Source organism: Heterocephalus glaber, unplaced genomic scaffold, assembly GCF_053883595.1.
Source record: "Heterocephalus glaber isolate CG9 unplaced genomic scaffold, H.glaber_assembly_v1.0 deba00001547, whole genome shotgun sequence".
NCBI classification, from domain to species: Eukaryota; Metazoa; Chordata; class Mammalia; order Rodentia; family Bathyergidae; genus Heterocephalus; species Heterocephalus glaber.
This window is the reverse complement of record NW_028258340.1, coordinates 14,965,162-14,974,248: the sequence shown is the minus strand read 5'-3', so window position 1 is coordinate 14,974,248 and position 9,087 is coordinate 14,965,162. Positions and strand designations below refer to the sequence as shown.

At 34.7% G+C, this 9,087-nt stretch overlaps 1 pseudogene; it reads left to right on the top strand.

Moving 5' to 3' along the window:
• The first annotated feature begins 4,762 nt into the window (after positions 1–4,762).
• LOC101718685 (nucleoprotein TPR pseudogene) lies at positions 4,763–6,353 on the top strand (annotated as a pseudogene).
• The last annotated feature ends 2,734 nt before the right edge of the window (positions 6,354–9,087 follow it).

Sequence of the window (9,087 nt, the reverse complement as noted above, 5' to 3'; positions counted from 1 at the left end):
TTTTCTCTGTTGGAACTTTAAAATAAATATGTTTTATCTGATCTGAATTACAGCTTACAGTTGTAATTTGAGAGAATTGTTGAAGTCTAGCTGGGAATGTCCTTATGAAAACAATTGTTGCTTATTTTCTTCACAATGAAAATGATCAATTGTGGTGTAGGTAATTTAATAAGTATATTAGTATTGAAGATATAATGTGAGAAATGTTTGTCAACTTAGGTACAACCCAGGCAAAAAAAATATTTTTTCATTCTGTTCACACCTTTTCTACCTTTCTTTTTGTTTTTAAATATCTTTATTTTTATCCTTGTCCATAATTCTCTTTGTCTTTCTCCATCTCTTGTTTTGCCTTTTATACTATTCTCCCTCACACAACAGCATTGTCTGCTCTTAAGAACAAACACAGTCACTTAATATTTATCACTTAATCTTCATAGTGGAAAATAAACTAGGCCCACCATCACACACACACACACCCCTAATCTACTCAAAAGCCATTTTTAGTGTCTATATGCTAATGTACAATTTAAATTTAAATATTTTCTCTCTTAATATATTTTAGGAAATAATCATTAAGTTATCCTAATAATTTTTGTGTGAATTTCTTAATTTTTTTATAAAATACACTCTTAAATTTGTGTATATCCTATTTTCATGCCACATTTCATAATGCACATTGTAGTTTATTTTACAGCATTGGCAAATTTTGTTTTACAAAAATCAGAATTATTTTTTTCTCAGTCATTCCTCAGTAATTGTCTATTCTTCTCATGTGGGACTATCCCAACATAGTCCAACAGAAGTCTTTGCTGGACACCATCCAAGAGGCACAGGCCAGCATCCTGCTGTGATGATTACAGATGTTCTCATTTTTGATGAAAGGGGAAAAAAGGAAACAACCCACAGATAGCTGTAAATCCCAGTACACCTGCTTATCTAGCTAAGTGTACCAGAAATCTCAGACTGAAAACTGTATGTCCCCAGATATGTATTTGGCCAATTTAGAAAGAGAAAAGTTATAACTTACAATCATATTTTCATCTATATAAGTATGAGATAAAAGCTGCTTTTTTTGTCCTAATTAACTTTAATGTGTTTCTTTCTTGGTTATTCCAGATGTACTTAAACGGCTGCATCAGTTTATATTTCTCCCTCATTTACAGATTTGTGGAATGTGGATAGAAATCTTTCTAAAATACTTCAAAGCCTAAATTTATTCAAAATCTACTCTTCAGAATAATCAGAAAAATATATTAGAAGTGTATTCAAAAGGAGAGAAGCAATTGAAGATTGCAAGAAAGCTAGCTTATAATTATTTATTTAAAGGTCATTTTCATCTCCTTTCCCCAGTGGCTAACAGAAAACAGAGTCATTCAAATCTCAGCAAAAATTATAAATCAGGACAAAGTACACTGAAGTTCTTGATATTAGATACAGTAGGAAAAATTTTTGCCCTTTGAGACATTTTCTTCCACACATAAATTCATGAAAAGATATTTCAGGTAATTTGAATTCATTTTATTTGCCATTTTAATAGTCTCTCTGCTATATTTAACAGTTTAAAAATCTATTTCCTCTGAGATATTGGGTATATTATATTGATTCACTTAATAGATATTTCAGAATTGATAGACCTTCATAACATCAAAATGTACAATCTGTGTTCTTACAGTAAATCTAAATATAATCCATGTGTATTTCTATGCAAAGTAAGCCAATTAAAAATATAAAATAAATATAGTGCTTACTGGAAAGAGCCCCCAAAATATATTAACAAATATATAATGGTCTTTGGTGGGTTGCACAAGCTACAATTTTTCTGCATTCACAAAAATCAGATAAAATAATTAAAATAATAGCAATTATTACTATTATTATCAAGCTGTATATCTAAAACATATTTTTACCTTGAGTGGAGTCTTGGAACCTCAGAGTTATATAAAAAATTATCAAGGATTTCTAAACATTTCAAGAGTCAAGATTTATGAACATCTGCTAAATGGTATGAGACTTCTGATTAGAAAAATCTGTACATGATATATATATATATAACATATAATTTTGCTTCAATGTATATAGTTTAAGTAAAAATCTTGAAGAACTTTTAGAGATAACATATTGTAGGTTAAAAGTCATTGCCTTAGTTGTAGTCAGATAATATATTTTATAAAGTGAATTTCTTGGATTTAAAATATGTGTAAATTATGATATAATCTTTCTTGAATACATCTAGTCAAAGAAAAACTCATGACACTAACATTGAGTTTTGGATATCTATAATTGTTACAAGAAAAAGACCCCTCTTGTGTTTAACAGAAATTTGATCCTTCACAATTCTATTCATTGTTATTTAGTTCTGAAATCTGTAGCTACACAGATAAAATTGCTTTTCATATATACCCATCGTACATAAATATAGCTGTATTAGCCCTTTTAGGTTTTCTCTTATTGAAGCCAAATACCCCCAACCCTTAAATCAATCTTTTTGAAACCTAAATTTAAAATCCCTAAACACTCTGATTGCTTTCCTTTTAATGTACTCTAATTGAAAAATGTCTCCCTTAAATTATGGCATCCAAAGTAAGTTCACCTGTGATATGATCAAACATCATACAATAGCTATATCAAAGATCATATGTTTTCCTTACTGGTGTTTTGTTTTGTTTTGTTTTGCTTTTAGGCAGGAGAGAGAGAGAGAGAGAGCTCTCTGGAGACTTTTTTCAGTTTTCACTTTTTCTTAGTACCTATTTGCATTGAATACTGGCTATATCCCTTGTAGGGAGTTGGTACATGTACACAGCACATTTCAGTACTCTTTTTAATCCCCTTTTCTTTCTATTCACCCATCTTTTCATCCCTTCCCAATTTGAAAATGATCCATCTCCCTACTTCCTATTATCTAAAGAATACACCAAAAAGAATACACACTCCAGCAATTTGCTGTACTAATGTCCGGAAGATAATGGCCACTACTTTGAGCACGTTTTGTAATTGTAGAAGCCAAAGGTAACTTTTTTTTTTAATGTCATAATGTCTCACTAAATTTAGTATTAAAATATTTATACAAGTTTTTCTTTTCCTAATGTGTACATTTTTGACAGACTTTGTCTATTTTATTTTACTCTTTATATTTTGGGTTTCTCATATATGAGAAACCATGTAATATTTAAGCTTCTGTGTCTGATTTATTTCACTTAATATTATGGTCTTAGGGTGCATTCATTTTCTTCATTTATATTTTTTATTGCAGAGTACTACTTTATATGTAAACAACACATTTCTTGGTTGATGGACATATAGCCTGCTTCTGAGGCTTTAGCTAGTAAGAATTGTGCTGGTATTAACATAGATTAAAAACTGAATAAGAAATCTGGAAACTCTTTCCCTCCACCCTAGTTCTCAAAAGTGTAGTTAGCAAGTGTAAAACATAAGTAATATTAGGATTTCTTCTGTGTGATTATCAAGAAATTTGAGTCAGCAAAAGGTAATTCTGTTGCCCTCTCATCTCTCCTTAACATTTTATCCATGAAATCTCTAGAAAACATGACAATAGTATCATTGTTGCTAATAAAAATTTTTAAAATAAGTCAATTACATTGTACTCCAAGTGAATAAAAATAGTATTAATTGAAAAGGTAGTTCATGTGGAATTTTGAAAGGAAAGTAAATAATTTGTCAGTGTTAATTCAAAGACTGTGTCTAGGGTGCAAAAATATCTGGTATAAATGTTTCTAAATACTACCTGTTTAATTTTTTATTTAGTGCTCATCAAAAACATTTTTATTATTCATTTGATTTCTCATAGACTCTATTACTGGAAAGACAATGCCTCTCTTGTAAGCATTCCAGTCACTGAAATATAAACACCGATCCATTATCAGCACCATTGTTATTGAATGCATTCACAATGATGACTTGACTAAATTTGAATTCATTAAAAGTTTAAAAATAAATTAGTCATTTTATCAGATCATATATTTTTCATATTGCATTTTTCACTTAAATCTTGACCTGAAGGACAGAAAATCATTATCAACTTGTGACCAAACTTCTTCTTGAACAAACACCAATCAAGATATTTGGATAGAAACAGTTTTACACTACTAGAACATCTAGTACACACAAACAATGATGCTGGTTGATGTAGTTGAAATCCCTTCTGTCATCTAAAATTATTGTGAACACTCTCATCATTTAAAACTTGATTCTTGTCTTTGTTAAGAAATGTAGATTGGAGGGCTGGGGATTTAGCTCAGTGGTTTCACTGCCTGCTGCACAAGCACAAGGACCCGAGTTTGATCTCCAGTACCAAAAAAAAAAAAAAAAAAATGTAGATTGGAAAAGACAATACTGAGTACCACCAGTAGCAATACTGGTTAATTTTGATAGGTCTGTTGGCTTCTTACTCTTTTTTTTTCTGAGGCTATTACAATAAATCACTACACAATTGATGGTTAAAATAACAGAAATTTATTTTTTATAGTTTTAAAGACTAAAGGTCTGAAATCTGGCAGAATTGCACTCCCTGTGGGGGCTTGTGTGGGAGATTACTTACCCCCTCCAACTTCTGCCCCAGGATTCTTGGACTTGTGTTTGTGTACATTTAATTTCTGCCTCAATTATCTTCTCTGTGTATCTGTCTTCTGTATTGTATAAAGACACATCATTTGATTTAAGAACCACCTAAAGGATGATTTATGTGAAGATCTGTATTTTTAATTACATTTGCGAACACTCTTACTCTAAAAAATAATATCCACAAATGCCTCTTCCAAAGAAGTTGAAAAGTGTTACACCTGTAGGAACCAAGGAAGAAGTTATGGCAAAAGAATGTATTGATAGAGAAGTAGAGACTCAGATGTACAATCAGGATTCTCAAGATTCCATTGGAGAACGAGTCACTCAGGGTTAGTACACACCCATGGAAGATAGTGAAGAAACTTCTCAGTCTCTACAAATAGATCTTGGACCACTTCAATCAGATCAGCAAACCAAAACTTCATGCCTGGATGGTCAAGGCAAAGGAGATGATGTCATTGTGATTGACAGATGATGAAGAAGAGGATGATGATGAAAATGATGGAGAACATGAGGATTATGAAGAAGATGAAGATGATGATGACAATGATGAAGATGACACATGGATGGGAGATGAAGGTGAAGATAGTAATGAAGGAACTGGTAGTGCAGATGGCAATGATGGATATGAAGCTGACGGTGCAGAGGGTGGTGATGGGACTGACCCTGTCACTGAAACAGAGGAAAGTATGGGTGGAGGTGAAAGTACTCAGAGAGCTGCTGATTCTCAAAACAGTGGAGAAGGAAATACAGGTGCTGCAGAGTCATCCTTTTCCCAGGAGATTTCCAGAGAACACCAGCCATCATCAGCATCTGAAAGGCAGACCCCTGGAGCACCTCAGTCCCCTAGACGCCCACCACATCTGCTTCCCCCACGCCTGACCATTCATGCTCCACCTCAAGAATTGGGGCCACCAGTGCAGAGAATTCAGATGACTCAGAGGCAGTCTGTAGGACATGGGCTTCAGTTGATTCCAGGAATAGATGGCATGCAGCAGCATTTTTTTGATGATGAAGACAGAACAGTTCCAAGTACCCCAACTCTTGTGGTGCCACATAGTACTGATGGATTTGCTGAAGCTATTCATTCCCCACAGGTTCCTGGTGTTCCTAGATTCATATTTGAGCCACCTGAGGATATGCCACAAAGTTCCAGTTACTCCGATCTTGGCCAGCTTGCTTCACAAGGAAGTTTAGGAATGTATGAAACACCCCTCTTCCTAGCTTATGAGGAAGAGTCTGGTGGCCGAAGTGTTCCTACTACTCCTCTACAAGTAGCAGCCCCAGTGACTGTATTTACGGAGAGTACCACCTCTGACGCGTCAGAGCATGCTTCTCAGTCTGTTCCAATGGTGACAGCCTCCACTGGTACTTTGTCCACGTCAAATGAAACAGCAACAGGAGATGATGGAGATGAAGTATTTGTGGAAGCAGAATCTGAAGGTATTAGTTTAGAAGCGGGCCTAGAAATTGATAGCCAGCAGGAGGAAGAGCCTGTTCAGTCATCTGATGAGTCGGATTCCCTTCTACCAGCCAGGATCCTCCTTCCAGCTCTTCTGTAGATACTAGCAGTAGTCAGCCAAAGCCTTTTAGACGTGTAAGACTTCAGACAGCACTGAGACAAGGTGTCCGTACTCGTCAGTTTAACAGACAAAGAGGTGTAAGCCATGCAATGGGAGGAAGAGGAGGGATAAATAGAGGAAATATTAATTAAATGGTCTGTAAACTATTAATAGATGTGAATAAGATTGTCAAATCTGTTTTAGTATAATGATTGTCGAATTGAGAAACATTTTTGTATTTAAACTGATATGTTCATTTCAACATTCTTTATTAATAAATTGTATTTCAGTGTCAAAAAATAATATTCATAGGTACTGGAATCAGCATATGAAAATATCTTTTTGGTGGTCACACATGATCATTAATAGCACTCAAGTCCCTCTTTGTCATAACATTTGCTTTATTCTCATCCTACAACTTGAATCTGAATATAATGACACTATTTTCAAGTCAACAGGGTATTAATATTTCCATAGAATCTGGTCAATTTGATTATTAATTATGTCTCCTTGATGAAGAGGTGGAGAAGTTACAGGACTAGAGATTTTCATTTCCTGTGGAACTAGCCCATGGGTTCCATTCTGGCATTTTTAGAAAATAATATTATAGCATAGCTATTTCTATTCCTTCATTGGATTGTTATGGTCCAAGTTCTTCTTTGGACATGAGAAAACTCAGAAGACTGATATAATCTCTCCCTCTCCTCTTCTCTCATCTCAGCTCTTTTCCTCTCCGTCCTCGCTCCTTTTTCCTGAAAGATGCATGGTTCCCTGTCAGCAGTTGAACACCTGAGGTCTGACAAAATCTACGCAAGAGAGGTTGGAATCAGTCTCTCCCTTCATCATGTGTACAAATAAGAACATATTCCTGGTCAACATTTTGCAAGTAGTCTTTTTTAAAAAATTAAATTTATTCATACATTTTAGGTATACAATATAATGACATTCATCATTGGAAATTTGCACCTTTACATAGTCTCTCTTGGTTCTTATTTTTTCCCCATTCCCCTACACTCCCTTCAAACCCTCCATCCCTCCCTATTTACAAAGACTTTGTTTCCATGTTTTCGTTTTCACATATTAATTCCATTCCCTTCTTTCCTTTCCCCTACCCTCCCACTTCCCCTTCCCCTTTGCCCCTTTCCTTCCTATTTCACAGTATCTATTATACCTTTAAAAACTTATTTCCACTTTCAGTTTCTCACAATAGAGAAGTCATTTGGTATTTACACATGTGTGTCCTATTTATTTCACTTAAGAGTATCACCTCAGTGTGCATCCGTTTAGCTATAAATGTCTCTAATTTCTCATTCTGTATGGCTGAGTAGTACTCCATTTTATTAAAAAAAAAACCCACATTTTCTTTACAAATCTCCTGTTGATGGGCAACTGGGCTGCTTCCAAGTTTTAGTTATCACAAATTGTGCTGCTATGAGCATGGGTGCACATATATCACTGTTATGATTCTTTTAATTCTTTGGGGAAGATACCCAGTAGGGGAACAGCTGGGTCAAATGGGACTTCAAGTCCTAGTTCTTTGAGGTATTTCCATAATGATTTCCATAGTGGTTGCACCAATTGACACTCCTGCCAGCAGTGGGGCAGTGTTCCTCTTTCCTCACAGCCCCTCCAGCATTTGTTATTGGTTGATTTCTTGGTAGCAGCCATTCTTTCTGGGGTGAGGTGGAAGCGCAGCGTTGTTTTCATTTGCATCTCTCAAATGACCAGTGATGTTGAACAGTTTTTCGTATGTTTATTTGCTATTTCTACTTACTTATCTGAGAAATGTCTGTTCATTTCAGATGGCCATTTTTGGATTGGGTTTTTAAATTTTGTAGGTCTGAATTTTTAAGTTCTTTATAATTTCTAGATAGTAGACATTTCTCTAAGGAACAGCAGGTGAAAATATTTTCCCAGATTGTGGGTTGTCTTTTCACACTGTTTGTCATTTCTGTTGCTGTGCAGAAGCTTTTTAATAAGAAGAGATCCCTCTTGTTCAGTTTTTGTGCTAGTTCACGGGCAACTGAGGTTTTGTCCATAAAATCTTTCCCTACACCAATGTCTTCATATGATCATCTCAATAGTTGCCAAAAAAGCATGTGACAAAATCCAAAACAAATTTATGATAAAAACCCTACAAAAAATTGGAATAGATGGTCTCTGCCTCAAACTGATAAAAGCTATTTATGAAAAACCAACACCCAATATCATACTAAATTGTCAAAAACTGAAATCCTTCACACTAAAATCAGGAACAAGACAGAGACGTCCACTATCACCACTCCTGTTCAATACAGTCTTGGAAACATTAGCCACAGTAATTAGACAAGAGAAAGAAATAAAACAAATAAAGATAGGAAATGAAGAAGTCAAATTGTCATTATTTGCAGATGACATGATACTCTATATAGAAGACCCCAAGAACTCCACCAAAAGTCTTCTAAACTTAATATCCAAATTCAGTAAAGTAGCTGGATACAAGGTCAATACACAAAAATCAATAGCTTTCTTCTACATGAACAACAGACTCACTGAGACAGAAATAGGGCAAACAATTCCTTTCACAGTAGCATCCAAGAAACTGAAATACCTAGGAATCAAACTTAACAAAAGAAATCAAAGACCTCTTTTCTGAAAACTATAGCACTTTGAAAAAAGACATTGAAGGTGATTATCAGAAAATGGACAGACATCTCTTGCTCCTGGGTAGGAAGAATCAACATAGTGAAACTGGCCATACTTCCAAAATTGCTATATACATTCAATCCAATCCCAATTGAAATCTCAGCAGCATACTTCATAGGCCTTGAGAAAACAATCCAAAAATTCATTTGGAACAAGAAGAGGCCCAGAATAGCAAAAGCAATTCTAGGTAACAGAGATATGGCAGGGGGTATTACAACCCTCAACTTGAAACCATACTACAAAGCTACTATAAAAAAACCAG